Source organism: Phyllostomus discolor, chromosome 5 (assembly GCF_004126475.2).
Source record: "Phyllostomus discolor isolate MPI-MPIP mPhyDis1 chromosome 5, mPhyDis1.pri.v3, whole genome shotgun sequence".
NCBI lineage: Eukaryota > Metazoa > Chordata > Mammalia > Chiroptera > Phyllostomidae > Phyllostomus > Phyllostomus discolor.
In genome coordinates, this window is record NC_040907.2 from 117,466,190 (window position 1) to 117,481,799 (window position 15,610).

The following is a 15,610-nucleotide window of genomic DNA, read 5'->3' on the forward strand; positions in this document are numbered from 1 at the left end:
ATTTTAATCATTGTTCAAGTACAGTTTTCTCCCCCCTACTCCCATTCAGCCCACCCACCAACCCTCCCCTTCCCCCCCATTACCCCCCACCCCTAGTTTTTGTCCATGTGTCCTCCAAATTTGTTCCTATAAACCCTACCCATTCCTCCCTGAAATTCCCTCTTCTCTCCCCTCTGGTCACTGTCAGACTATCCCCTATTTCAGTGTCTTTGGTTATATTTTGCTAGTTTTTTTTGTTTTGTTGTTTAGATTCCTGTTAAAGGTGATATCATGTGGTATTTGTCTTTCACTGCTTGGCTTCTTTTGCTTAGCATAATGCTTTCCAGCTCCACCCATGCTGTTGCAAAGGGTAGGAGCTCCTTCTTTCTTTCTGCTGCATAGAATTCCATTGTGTAAATGTACCATAGTTTTTTGATCCATTCATTTACTGATGGGCATCTAGGTTGCTTCCAGCACCTAGCTATTGTAAATTGTGCTGCTATGAACATTGGGATACATAGGTTCTTTTGAATTAGATTCAAGGTGGATAAAAGACTTAAATATAAAGCGTGACACCATTAAAGTCCTAGAAGAGAACATAGGTAGGAAAATCTCAGATATTTCATGAAGAAACTTTTTTACTGACGTGTCCCCTAGAGCAAGGGACATAAAGGAAAGAATAAACAAATGGGACCTCATCAAAATTAAAAGCTTCTGCACAGCTAAAGAAAACAGTATCAAAATTAAAAGAGAACCAACTGTATGGGAAAACATATTTGCCAATGATACCTCAGACAAGGGTTTAATCTCCAAAATATATAAAGAACTTACACGACTCCACTCTAAGAAGACAAGTAACCCAATTAAAAAATGGGCAAAGGACTTGAACAGACACTTCTCCAAGGAGGACATACAGAAAATCCAAAGACACATGAAATGATGCTCAATATCGCTAGCTATCAGAGAGATGCAGATTAAAACCACAATGAGATACCACTTCACACCAGTCAGAATGGCCATCATAAACAAAGCAACAAACAACAAGTGTTGGAGAGGCTGTGGAGAAAGGGGGGTCCCTAGTGCACTGTTGGTGGGACTGCAGACTGGTACAACCACTATGGAAAGCAGTATGGAACTTCCTCAGAAAACTAAAAATGGATCTGCCTTTTGACCCGGCAATTCCACTGCTGGGACTCTATCCTAAGAATACACATTTCTAATATATTGTCCATTTTTTGGCATATAGTTGTTCATAACATTTTCTTATAATTTTTTGTATTTCTGTGGTGTCAGTTTTTACTTATCTCTTTAATTTCTAATTTTATTTATTTGGCTCTCTCTTTTTTTCCTGATGAGTCTGCTTAAAGATTTATCAATCTGGTTTATCTTTTTTAAGACTCAGCTCTTGGTTTCTCTGATCTTTGGTATTGATTTTTTAGACTCTATTTCAATTGCTTCTGCTCTGATCTTTTTAAAAAGACTTTATTTACTTGTTTTTAGATGAAGGGGATATAAGGGGGAAAGAGTGGGAGAGAAATAATGTGTGGTTGCTTCTCTCACTCTCATATTTCATTTAAAATATTTAGACCCCCAGACTTCCAGCCAAGATGGAGGCATAGGTAGACACACTGTGCCTCCTCACAAAACCAAAAGGACAACAATTTAAAAACAAAAAAACAACCAGAACCGACAGAAAATTGAACCATATGGAAGTCCAACAACTAAGGAATTAAAGAAGAAACATCCATCCAGACAGGTAGGAGGGGTAGAGATGGGCCACCGGGCAGAGGGGACTCTCAGCAAAGCAGCAGTAGAGGACCAGGGTGGGCAAGGTGGCAGCTGGCAGACCCAGCGAAGCAGTGGATTGTGGAGCGCTGTGGGAAAGGCAGCAGCTGGTGGACTGGCTAGGCAGTGGTGGTCCCACATTCATGTCCAGATAAACCGGGAGGAACACCTAGGGAATAAGACAGTCCATGCAACCTGGGGTCCCAGCGTGGGAAAATAAAGCCTCAAACCACTGATTGAAAACACCTGTGGTGGTTGAAGTGGCAGCAGGAGAAACTCCCAGCCTCACAGGAGAGTTCATTGGAGAGACCCACAGGGTTCTAGAATGTACACAAGCCAACCCACCCAGGAATCAGCACCAGAAGGGCCCACTTTGCTTGTGGGTAGCAGGGGAAGTGACTGAAATCCAGCAGAGAGTGGAGCAAGCACCATTGTTCTCTCCCAACCCCTTCCCCACATACAGTATCACAGAGCAGCGATGCAAGTTGCCCAGCCCTGGTGAACACCTAACGCTCTGCCCCTTGTGCGTAGCAGGTGTGCTCAAAGACAAAAAAAAAGTCCCAAATGAAAGAACAGATCAAACCACCAGAAAAAATACACTAAATGATGAAGAGATAGCCAACCTATCAGAGATGCACAGTTCAAAACACTGGTGATCAGGATGCTCACAGGATTGGTTGAATCTGGTCGCAAATTAAATGAAAAAATGAAGGCTACGCTAAGTGAAATAAAGAAAAATGTACAGGGAACCAACAGTGATAGGAAGGAAACTAGGACTCAGATCAATGGTATGGATCAGAAGGAAGAAATAAACATTCAACCAGAAAAGAATGAAGAAACAAGAATTCAAAAAAAAAAATGAGGAGAGGCTTAGGAACCTCCAGGATATCTTTAAACATTCCAACATCCAAATTATATGTGTTCCAGGAGAAGAGGAAAATCAAGAAATTGAAAACTTATTTGAAAACATAATGAAGGATAAATTCTCCAATCTGGCGATGGAAATAGACTTCCAGGAAGTCCAGGAAGCTCAGAGAGTCCCAAAGAAGTTGGACCCAAGGAGGAACACACCAAGGCTCATTATAATTACATTAGCCAAGATAAAAAATAAAGAGAGAATCCTAGAAGCAGCAAGAGATAAGGGGACAGTAACCTACAAAGGAGTTCCCATGAGACTTTCAGCTAACTTCTCAAAAGACACCTTAGAGGCAAGAAGGGGCTGGAAAGAAATATTCACAGTCATGAAAAGCAAGGACCTACATCCAGGATTGCTCTATCCAGCACAGCTTTCATTTAGAATGGAAGGGCAGATAAAGTGCTTCTCAGATAAGGTCAAGTTAAAGGAGTTCATCATCACCAAGCCCTTATTATATGAAATGTTAAAGGGATTTATCTAAGAAAAAGAAGATAAAAATATGAACAGTAAAATGACAGCAAACTCACAATGATTAAGAACCACACTTAAAACAAAAACAAAAGCAAACAATTAGGACAGGAACAGAATCACAGAAACAGAGATCACATGGAGGGTTAACAACAGGGGAGTGGGAGGGGGAGAGAGGTGGAAAAGGTACAGAGAATAAGTAGCATAAATGGTAGGTAGAAAATAGACAGGGGGAGGTTAAGAATAGTATAGGAAATGTAGAAGCCAAAGAACTTATATGTATGACCCACGGACATGAACTAAAGGGGGGGAATGTGAGTGAAAGGGGTGTGCAGAGCAGAAGGGAATAAAGAGGGAGAAATGGGACAACTGTAATAGCATAATCAATAAAATATATTTTAAAAAATAATAAAATATTTAGGCCCCCAAATACTATTTGTTATTATCAAAATACTTTCTAGGTAAATAAGAGAAAGACAAAATATCAAGAGAAAACTAAAGCCAGATTACTGCATAGCTGTAATTATCTTTCTCTACATTTTTTGCTTCTAAAATGTTTTAACTCCCTGTTTAGTTGTTTGGGATGGGGATTTGTTTAGTGAAGAAATTCCATTCTGGGAAAGAGGTGACTTGACTTTTGTCTCTGCCATAGTTTTTGAGAAACTTTTTTGTGAAACTTTAGGTCAGCAATTCAGCCCCATTGTATAAAATGTGAACTGAATTCATATGGTTCTCTGTCAATCCGTACACTTCCCAGATTTCCCACCTATGTTGTCAAGTTTATGATGAGTTCATTTAGAAGGAAGGACATGATATTTTAAATTTCTATATATTTAATTAGGTCAGTTGAGATCATCTTCAGTTTTTAAAATAAAATTGATTGATACTGACTGGTCATGGCCATTATGGTTTTATTTCAAAATAGAAGTTATATGCATACATGTGGTTCTTGGAGATGCTGACAGATGTCTGCATCCTAGATGTCTTATAAGTGATGAAGTTTTGAGATGAGAGGTGATAGCTAGTTCCTTGAGACCATGTGTAGTATACCTAACATTCACATTGATTGCTATGAATTGATTCATAGGTTTGACTCAGTACTTTTTGTACTTTCAAAATATTAGAAGTCAAGAACTCCTAGTCATGATGGCAGAGAAAGTTAATGCTGTGCTCACCTCCTCTCATAGCTACATCAGATTTGCTATTTTGTTTTTGGGGGGGTTTTTTCCAACTAAATTATGGGACATGTACCCGAAGACTAACTGAACAGAACTGCCATAACTAAGGACATAAAGAGCCAATTAAGACTGGTAGGAGCAACAGAAATGCAAAGCAGGCTGGTCCCACACCCATGTGTGATAGTAAAGAATCAATAGGGCTATCTCAGCTGTAGAGGTCTTCACTGAGGAGTGAGGGGTCCCAGCACCACACAGGGCTCCTTAACCTGGAGCATCAGTGCTGGGAAGAGGAGTCCCCATGATAGCTGGCTGTGAAGATTAGTGGGGACTCAGTCTGCATGAGATGGAGTGTTTCTGGAATCCCAGGAGTCTTCTTAAGGGGCCCATACACAGAGTCACTGAGTCACAAACACTTGCCCTCAGTCACAAACACAAGCACCAGAGAAGGGAGAACTGCTGGAGAGGTATCAGGAACATATGGGGAGGAACTGAATTGTCTGGCTTCAGGGCAAGGGCTGGAAAGGAGATGCATGTACATGCCATTGCTCCTTTGTTGAGCTCTCCATGCACACAGCCTGCTGGTACAGGTGGGCACCAAGTTTGAAGCTCTATTAATCTGGCTACCCTGGTTATACTCTGAGATCCAACTCCACCCAAATCATGTGCCTGGCTGGAACCTCTTTCAAAAGCTAACCCACACAAAGGACCAGCTTGGTTCCACACTACAGACTTTCCTAAAATGTCTCAAAGGTGTCAAAAGTGTCAGCTTGCCTTGACATGCCCTGTGCCTCCTGCTAAGCAGCCCTTAGCCCTGCACTAGAGGCAGCTGGCTTTGGTTCACAGCATAACACTCCCAGGTGCTTAAAAGCCTAGTGCCATCAGCAACCAACTGAAGATCACTTTGTAGCTCCTAGCAGGCAGCCACAGGCTGGACTGTGCCTGTGTCCAGCCTGTGGCTGGACCTCCCAAGCACCTCCCAAGAAGCCCCAGAAAAAAACATACCTAGTGGCCTGCTTCACACCACACCAGAGCACTGCCCAATTATTTCCACAAGTGGACTCAGCAAGCTATTGAGCCTTGCTAAAGCAAATCCTGCTCCACGGGGTCAGCCCCCACACAACAGCTTGTTCACTGAAGCCATGGCCAGTTCTCCCAGTCAATCAGCCTGAGGGTGTCTCACCCACTGATATTCCAATAGGAATCAAGGCTCAACTACAACAAGAGAGTACACACAACCCACACAAGGGACACCCCTGGAGCCCCTGGCTCAGGTAATCAGGGAGATTACATCACTGGGCCCCATAGGACATCCACTACATAAGGCCGCTCTGAGAAATATAGCAGATCTACTTAATACATAGACACAAACACAAAGAGGAAATAAAAATGAGGAAATAAAGAAATATAATCCCAATGAAAGAATAGGACAAAACTCCATAAAATAACTAAAATGGAGACAATCCATCTACCAGATGCAGAGTTCATAACACTGGTTATAAGGATGCTCAATGAGCATAGGGGAATAACACATTATCTCAGTGAGAACTTTAATTAGGAGATAGAAAAGATAAAAATGAAGGTAGAAAACATTAAAAAAGTCAGAAATGAAGAATGCAATAAGTGAAATGAAGAATACATTAGACAGAATCAACAGTAGATTAGATGAAGCTGGTACAAAGGTTAAAGGGCAAAAGCAGGATGATCACATATAATTACAAAGGTAAATTAACAGACATACACAAACACACACAAGTAATAACATAAACATACATGTATAGGGGTAAAATGGCAGTGATAGTAGAATGTGTTCAAACTTAAGCAACCATCAGCTTAGAATATCTTGTTATAAACATAGCTTGGTACATATGAAGCACATGGTAACCACAAACTAAAAATATACAAAAATATATAATAAATAGAAAAGACATATATACCAATGGAATATTAGTCATAAAAAAAGAATGAAGTCTTACTTACCATTTATGCCAACATGGATGGACCTAGAGGATATTGTGTTAAGTGAAATATGTTGGACAGAGAAAGAAAAATACCATATGATTTCACTTATGTATGGAATCTAAAAAACAATAAATGAACAAGAGAGACAGAAGCAAACTCATAGATACAGAGAATAAGCTGATGGTTGCCAGAGGGAAGCAGGGTTGGGGGCGCTGAATGGAAAAGAGGAAGGGATTAAGAAGTACAAATGACCATTACAAAATAGTTATGGGGATTTAAAGTAGAGCTAGGGAATATAATATTGTAATAACTATAGATAGGTGCAAGACTTATTGGGGTATTACTCTGTAAGTTATATAAATATCTAACCCCTATCCTGTACACCTGAAACTAATACAATACTGAATGTCAACTGTAATTGAAATTTTTATTTTTTATTTTTTACCTTATTCTTAGCTTTTTATTGATTTTTTCTGATGTTAATAAAATATTAAAATGAATGTGTACATATTATTCATTCACACAAAAATATATGCACTTATTAACTTGTTTTTCTTTGTTCCTATGGCAATGATTGTATTGAATAAACAGATCAGAGGTATTTTATATTTCAATTATCCTAGTTATAATTTAACATATCATATTAAAATATTTCAAGTTTGCATTGGTACAAACTAAAGGAGGCAAAGGTATATTGAATCAGGTACCAACAATATATTGTTGTAGGAGAGGTGATGGTTTGTATTTGACAAAAGAATAAAGAAGAATGTATGCTTGAAAAATAGGGAAAGGGTGACTGCATTTTTTAAACATATGCAGCTTCAGTTATTAGCATGGACAATTAGATACTGTTGCTTTTGCTGTAATTGAAATTTTTAATTTAAAAATATTGAAAGTCATTCTACAGTAGTGATCATTAGCTGAGTAGAGAATTTCATAGAAGCACTCACAATTTGTGATTCCTTGTCTGAAAAACAGATGGGCTTATGTAATCCTCCTTTTTTTTCACCAAGGTTACCCTATGTTGGGAAATCAACTAGCCAATCATATGCTGCTTTTCTATCCCACCCAACTTCCTGATTTTTCCTCTGAAATTACTGGCTAATTTTAAACACACCCATGTTGGCCCCATTTTTACTTCAGTTGGTTTTACCTTGGTGAGTGTGCTCGCTTATGTAAAATGAGTACTGTTTATTTAGTGATAACTACAAGCTTCAGAACATTGCTTATTTAATATAGAATCACATATTTATATAAACATTTTTGTAGAAATTGGTTTATAAGGGTATGGGATTGTTTTTATATTTTATATCTAAAAATGTTTACTTTAAACTTTTTGGGTGTGTATTTAATATATCCTGACCTGTTGAGCAAGATGATTACTTGGAAGAAAGCCTGGAGTGTGCACGTAAAAGGCAGTGCTAGTATTTGCAGGGTGAGAAACTGGAATAGGTTACTGAGAACCCACTTCTCCCAAGGACACCAGCACTCACTCACCTCTTGGTAGTGGCTAACACACCCTGGGAACACACAGTGTTTGGGTTTATTGTCATTATTAGTCTACTCTGGCATTCTGTGTATTCACTCAGGCCAGAAACTTGGAAGTCATCCCCAAATCCTCCCACTTCTGTATTTCCTACATCCAGTGGTGTATCCAATCCCGCTTCTACTTTTTGACTATGCCATGTGATCTCCCTGCCTCCAGGGTAGCTCTCCTAGGTCAGTGTCCCCACAACAGTAGCAACAGCTAGCCAAATGTCTTCTGTAAATGTCTACATCTGATTGTATGCCCCATCCAGGCACATCTTGTGCTTGAAACCCTTCCTGGCTTCTCTTGCCATCAGGAAAAAGTCTAAATTCCTTATAGGACCCACAGGGCCCTTCATGATCTGGCCTCTGTCACCACCTCCAGTCTTCTCTCTTGCCATCCCCAGCCCATCCTCTATGCCCCAGCTTCACTGAAGTGCTTGAAATGTCATGAAGGTTTCATGCTCTCTCAAGCTTGTAAGCCTCAGTAAATGTTCTTCTTGTTGCCTGGAAAAAACATTTTCTCCCCATGTCACCTGGTATACCTGTTTGTCCTTATTGTGGAGGGCCTGCCCTATTCCAGGCATACAGCAGGTGTTTAATCATGTTCATTGAGTGAACGAATGCAATGTGAGAATAATGGGAAGATAGGTGATGGGTGCATCCCTGTGCAGCTGGAGTGCATCCTGTTATTGTCATATTGCCCATCTACCCTTCCTGCCTATATAGTCAATGCTGAGACAGCACCCCCATAGGGCATGTTGCTTCCTATCCATGTCTTGTCCTCCAACACAGGTCTGGCTTGCAGAGATACCAACAGCTAACCTGGCCTTCTGCTGTAAGACTAGACTCAGGTCATTGCTCCTGCTAGGACGTGGAGGCTGGGCCTGCTGTTATGGATTTCCCTTATTTGGCTCCAGAGCTGCTTTTTGCTCCTCTTTGGAAATCCTGTTCCTTGGCTGTCAAATTGCCAGACTGTATTGTCTTCAGCCTAAGCCTTTGGCTTCTTAAAGATTTTCCTTCCAAAAAAATTTTTAAAAAAAAGAACATTTTGCTTCATTAAAAATATTCTTAGAAGAGCAGAAAAACAGTAAAAAAAAATCAGTCATGTGAGTGGTCAAATATCACCTTTTGACATTCTAATAAACTGTTGCTTAGATAGAAAAAAAAGATTTTCCTTTCATTTCATTTTTTAATTTTTTAAAAAAGATTTGATTTATTTATTTTTAGAGAGAGGAGAAGGGAGAGAGAAAGAGAAAGAAACATGTATGTGGGGTGGCTTCTTGTGTGCCCCCTACAGAGGACCTGGCCCACAACCCAGGCATGTGCCCTGACTGGGAATCAAACCAGAAACCCTTTGGTTCACAGGCCGGCACTCAATCCACTGAGCCACACCAGCCAGGGCAAAATTTTCCTTTTACAATGAAGACTCAAGGAGATCATTTTTGATTTTGAGAGTAGTGACTTCCCTGCACTAGTCAACCTTATCTGTACAGGGATCCATGCATTCACCCATCCATTCATCCTCCCATTTTCATATTCTACTCATTCACTCTTTGAACATGAATTATACACCCACTATATGTCAGAAATGTGGTAGGCCCTCCACAGTAATGACAAATGCAGACATGCCCATGATTTGAAATTTTTAATTTTGAAGGAGGTGACTGACACCTTCCTTCTATGATTTAACAATCCCTTAGTGTTTATTTCATTTTTCCACTGCACTGTAAGCTCCTTGATGGCAGGAATCATGTTGGGGATTTTTGATCTTTGTATCTTCAGAAGCAGTACCTGGCACATAGTAGGTGCTCAGTAAATAATACTGTGAGTGAAGCGAATGAATATAGGAATGATTGAGCCAGGGTAGATATTTAGTTAAAAATATTTTTTAAATTTTTGAATGGCTCTAGATTTACCAATGACAAAGATGGTACAATGTTTCTGTATATCCCTAACCCAGTTTCCCTTATTATTAGTATCTGACATTACTATGGCACAACATTACGGGATCTTTTCCCTTTCTCTAAATTTTTCCACAGTCACTATAAATTATACCAGAATAAAAACCAATAAATGTTTTTTTAAAAAAGAATCCTAATATAACTGAATATTGTGATTAGAAGTTCACAACACCATTTAATGTGAAATATTTTGCTTTTATTTCTACGTGAGAAACCAACCTCAGAAAGTCCAGAGGTTTGAGGGATGTTGTATTGCTTTCCAGTTTTAGAAAGTTACCCTTGACTCTGGCAACCAATTCACCTGGACTGGAATGCTATCCAGAAACATGAATCCTTACCTGTCCCCACTATCACTTTCTCCTTTTCTCCTCACCTACAGCAGGTCAAGCCTTCAACTAGTGCTGTGGCTACCACATCAAATGAAGCACAGCACCATTTATCAGGGGGTGTGGTTCCCACCCCCCTGAGCCCCTTTGACCATTATGGAGCCAGATGATTTTTTAAAATATCTTTGATTTGGACTTCAACTACATAGCAATTGTTTAATCATAATCATGTTTCATTATATACACTGTTCATTGGTCTTTGTATAACTCAATTTTGTTAGTCTATCTAATGTATAATAATAATGTAATTAATAAGCATCCATCATGGAATAATTATGGCATAATGTAAAATCTATCACCAAGAGCAAAAGATGACCCTTTTGAGTGGGTAGGGAGTGGTGTTTATTTATTTTTATTGTTTATTATTATTTAAAAATTTCTTTTCAGTAACACTCAACATACAATGTATTAGATTCTGGAGGTGTACAACATAGTGATTAAACATCCCTCACCCACCTGCCATCTGGTGAACATCAATTTCTTTTTTGTATCCAAGTTTGTTTCTGTTCATTTATTTTGTTTTTTAGATTCCCCATATAAGCGAAACCGTATGGCATTTGTTTTTCTCTGACATATTTCACTTAGCATAATACCCTTTAGGTCCATCTGTGCTGTTGCAAATGGCAAGATTTAGTTCTTTTTTATGGCTGAGTAATATTTCATTGTACATATGTACTATTTCTCCATTCCTCTTCCATATCTTGCCTATTGTAAATAATGCTGCAATAAACATATGGATGCTTATATCTTTTTGAATTAGTGTTTTGGATTTCTTCAGATACATACCTAGAGGTGGAATTGTTGGGTCATAAGGTGGTTCAACTTTTCATTTTTTGAGGAATTTTTATACTGTTTTCTATAGTGGCTGCACCAATTTTCAATCTCATCAATAGTATATGAGGGTTCTCTTTTCCCCACTTCCTCACCAACACTTATTGTTTGGTGATATTTTTTCACTTTCTCTTTTTTTGGAGTATTCTATTTTATGTTTTTAAATATATTTTATTGATTATGCTATTATAGCTGCCCCATTCCTCCCCCCTTTATTCCCCTCCATCCTCTACCCCTCCTCCCATCAGCATTCCCTCACTTTAGTTCATGTCCATAATTGTACATACCAGTTCTTTGGTTTTTCCATTTCCCATACTATTCTTAACCTCCCCCTGTCTGTTTTGTACCTACTATTTATACCTGCTTCTTATTACCTGTACCTTTTCCTCCATTCTCTCCTTTGCTACTCCCTGCTGATAACCCTCCATGTAATCTCTACTTCTGTGAATCTGTTCCCCTTCTAATGGTTTGCTTAATTCATTTTTTGTGTGTGTTTTAGGTTCAGTTGTTGATAGTTGTGAGTTTGTCATTTTACTGTTCATATTTTTGATCTTCTTCTATTTCTTAGATAAGTCCCTTTAACATTTCCTATAATTAGGATTTGGTGATGATGAACTCCTTTAACTTTACCTTATCTGGGAAGTACTTTATCTGCCCTTCCATTCTAAATGATAGTTTTCCTGGATAGAGTAATATCAGATGTAATTCCTTGCCTTCCATGACTTTGAATACTTCTTTCCAGCCCCTTCTTTCATATAAGGTTTCTTTTGAGAAATAAACTGAGAATTTTATGGAAACGCCTTTGTAGGTTACTGTCTCCTTTTCTCTTGCTGCTTTTAAGATTCTCTCCTTATCTTTAATCTTGGCTAATGTAATTATTATGTGCCTTGGTGTGTCCTTCCTTGGGTCCAACTTCTTTGGGACTCTCTGACCTTCTTGGACTTCCTGAAAGTCTATTTCCTTTGCCAAATTGGGGAATTTATCCTTCATTATGTTTTCAAATAAGTTTTCAACTTCTTGCTGTTACTCTTCTCCTTCTGGCAACCCTATGATTCAGATGTTGGAACATTTAAAGTTGTCCCAGAGGTTCCTAAGCCTCTTCTCATTTTTTTAAAAATTCTTGTTTCTTCATTCTGTTCTGATTGAATGTTTATTTCTTCATTCTGGTCCAAATAGTTGATTTGAGTCCTAGTTTCCTTCCCTCCACTGTTGGTTCCCTGCACATTTTTCTTTATTTCACTTTGCATAGCCTTCACTTTTTCCTCTATTTTGTGACTATACTCAACCATTTCTGTGAGCATCCTGATTACCAGTGTATTGAAATCTGCATCTGATAGGTTGGTTATCTCTTCATTGCTTAGTTGTATTTTTTCTGGAGCTTTGATCTGTTCTTTCATTTGGGCCATATTTTTTGTCTCAGTGCTTCTGTTACATAGTAGGGGGAAGAGCCTTACGTATTTGTCAGGGTGAAGAAACCCACTTTACTATGTTGTGGCACTGTATGTGGTGGAGGGGTCTGAGAGGGAACAATGCCACCTTGTCAGCTCTCTCCCAGCTTTCAGCCACTTCTTCCTCTACCCACAAGCAAATTGGGCCCTTCTGGTGCTGATTCCCAGGTGGGTGGTTTTGTGTACATTCTAGGACCCTGTTCGTCTCTCCAGTGAACTCTCCTGTGAGTTTGGGAGTTTTTCCTGCTGCTTCAACCCCACAGGTTTTTAGTCAGAGGTTCTAAGGCTTTATTTCCCTGCAGTGGAACCCTGGGTTGCATGGTCTGTCTCACTCCCCTGTTATTCCTCCCAGTTTATCTACATACAAATGTGAGACTGTCTGCTCTACCAGCCACCACCTTACCTGCCTGGGTGGTCCAGCCACTGCCTTGGCATGTGTCCTCTCCACCCCAGCTGTCTGTCTCTGCCCCTCCTACTGGTCTGAATGAATGTTTCTTCTTTAACTCCTTGGTTGTTAGACTTCCATACAGTTCCATTTTCTGTCAGTTCTGGTTGTTTTTCATTTTTAAATTTGCTGTTGTCCTTCTTTTGGTTGTATGGGGAGGCAAAGTGTATCTACCTATGCCTCCATCTTGGCCAGAAGTCATGATATATTGATAACAGCCATTCTTACAGGTGTGAGGTGATATCTCATTGTGATTTTAATTTGCATTTCCCTGATGTGATGTTGAGCATCTTTTACATGTCTATTGGCTATCTGTATCCTCTCTTTGGGGAAATGTCTATAAAGGTCCTCTGTTCTTTTCTTAAAAATTGGATTGTTTGAGGTTTTTTGGTGTTAAGTTGTATGAGTTCTGTATAAATTTTGGATATTAACCCCTTAGCAGATGTATCATAAGCAAATATCTTCTTCCATTTGGTAGGTTGTCTTTTCATTTTGTTGATGGTTTTCTTCTCTGTGCAACAACTTTTTAGTATGATGGAGTCCCACCTGTTTGTTTCTTTTGTGTCCCTTCCTCAAGGAGACACATCCAAAAAATATTGCTGAAATGATGTCAAAGAGTTTACTGTGCATATTTCCTTCTAGGAGTTTAATGGTTTCAGGCCTTACATTTGTCTTTAATTCATTTTGAATTTATTCTTTTGCATGTATCTGTCCAGTTTTTCCAACACCCTTTACTGAAGAGACTGTTAATGCCCCCATTGTATATTCTTGCCTCCTTTGTCATATATCAGTGGACCATGTAGGCATGCATTTATTTCTGGGCTCTGTATTCTGTTCCATTGATCTATGTGTCTGTTTTTTATGCCAGTACTATGCTATTTTGATTACTATGGCCTTGTAGTATAGTTTGATATCAGGTAGCATGATACCTAAAACTTTGTTATTCTTTGTGAAGGTTGTTTCAGCTATTCAGGGTTTTGTGGCTCCATATAAACTTTAGGACTATTTGTTCTTGTTCTGTGAAAAGCACCATTGGTATTTTGATAGGGACTGCATTGAATCTGTAAATTGCTGAGTAGTAAGAACCTTTTAAGGATATTATTTCTTACTATCCATGGACATGGTATACCTTTCCATTTATTTTTATCTTCTTTGATTTCTTTTCCAATGTCTTATAGTTTTCTAAATACAGCCTTCTTTTTTATCTCTTCAATTAATTTTATTCCTAGGTACTTTACTCTTTTTAATACAATTGTAAATGCAATTTTTTAAAAAATCTCTTAAAGTTTTTTATTGGTATATAAAAATGCAACTGATTTCTTTTTTAATTTTATTTTAACCATTGTTCAAGTACAGTTTTCTCCCACTTACTCCCATTCCAGCCCACCCACCCAACCCTCCCCTCTTCCCCCGCAACTGATTTCTGAATATTGATTTTGTATCATGCTACTTTACTGAATTTATTTATCAGTTCTAGTAGTTTATTGGTGGAATCTTTTGAAATCTCTACATATTGTATCATGTCGTCCAAAAATAATGACAGTTTTACTTCTTTCAATCTGGATATCTTTTATTTCTTCCTTTGTCTGATTTCTATAGCCAAGACTTATAATACTATGTTGAATAAAAGTAGGGAAAATTTTAAATAATATAAAATTAACCATTTAAAGTATACATTTCAGTGACATTTTAGTACATAGGCAATGCTGTGCAACTATCACTTCAAACCAGGAAACAAAAACTAGTCCTTTGAGCCCTGTTAGACCTTTCAAATGATAAAATTCCAAACTTTGCCCAGAATCACAGCAGGAGTTCTGTCTGCACCTTTGTAAGTCACCTACTTCTTTTGATCTTTTCTGCCAGTCTGTGAATCCACAAACTAAGTCTGTATTCTCAATAAAAATCTGCTTGGGAATAGATACAGCGTGCTCTCCACTAGAGAGAGTGGCCCTTCTGTTCCTATTTCCCCACAGGAACTAGTTGTCTCTGTGTATGTTTTTTCTCCTGTTTCGACGGGCATCCACAGCCAAGATGGATACTGCTGGCCGGTATCCTCTACAGCCTTGCTCCCTTCTTGCCTTCTTTCCTCTCTCTCTCTTTTTTCTTTCTTACTCTTTCATTGCTCTTTTTGTTGAAGTGTAAGGGTTCTTCATATACTCTTGATACTAGATCCTTATCTGATATGTGATTTTCAAGTATTCTCTCATTCTCTAGGTAACATTTATTATTTATAGTGTCCCACAATGCACAAAGTATTTAATTTTGATAAGGTATAATTAATTATTTTTCCTTTGGTTGCTTGTGCTTTTAATATCATACCTACACCTGATTGACATATCCAAGGTCATGAAGATTTATTCATGTTTTAGTCTAAGACTTTAACTCTTTAATTTAGATCTTTCATCTATTTTGAATTAATTTTTGTATATGGTGTGAGGTAGAATTTAACTTCATTCTTTTGCAACTGGATATCTAATTGTCCCAGCACTATTAGTTGAAGGAAGTATTCTTTCATCATTTAATGGTTTGGGCACCCTGTCAAAAATCAATTGACCATAGATCTGTGAATTTATTTCTGGACTTTCAATTCAATCCTAGTAGTCTATATATCTACCCATATGCCAATACCATATACTACTTTGATTGCTGTAGCATTGTAGTAAGTTCTGAAATTGGAAAGAGTGAGTCCTTCGACTTTTTCTTTTTCAAGATTGTTTTGGCTAT

At 38.4% G+C, this 15,610-nt stretch overlaps 1 long non-coding RNA gene across 2 annotated transcripts in view; it reads right to left on the reverse strand.

Moving 5' to 3' along the window:
- LOC118500799 overlaps nucleotides 1-15,610 on the reverse strand; it is a 27,349-nt gene continuing 11,739 nt past the window's right edge. Inside the window, exon 3 of one of the 2 annotated variants that reach the window (XR_004903380.1) lies at nucleotides 1-28. This is a non-coding gene — a long non-coding RNA (uncharacterized LOC118500799). Of the gene's footprint in view, nucleotides 29-14,208; nucleotides 14,247-15,610 lie in introns of those variants that run through there. The other variant, XR_004903379.1, reaches the window with a different exon arrangement.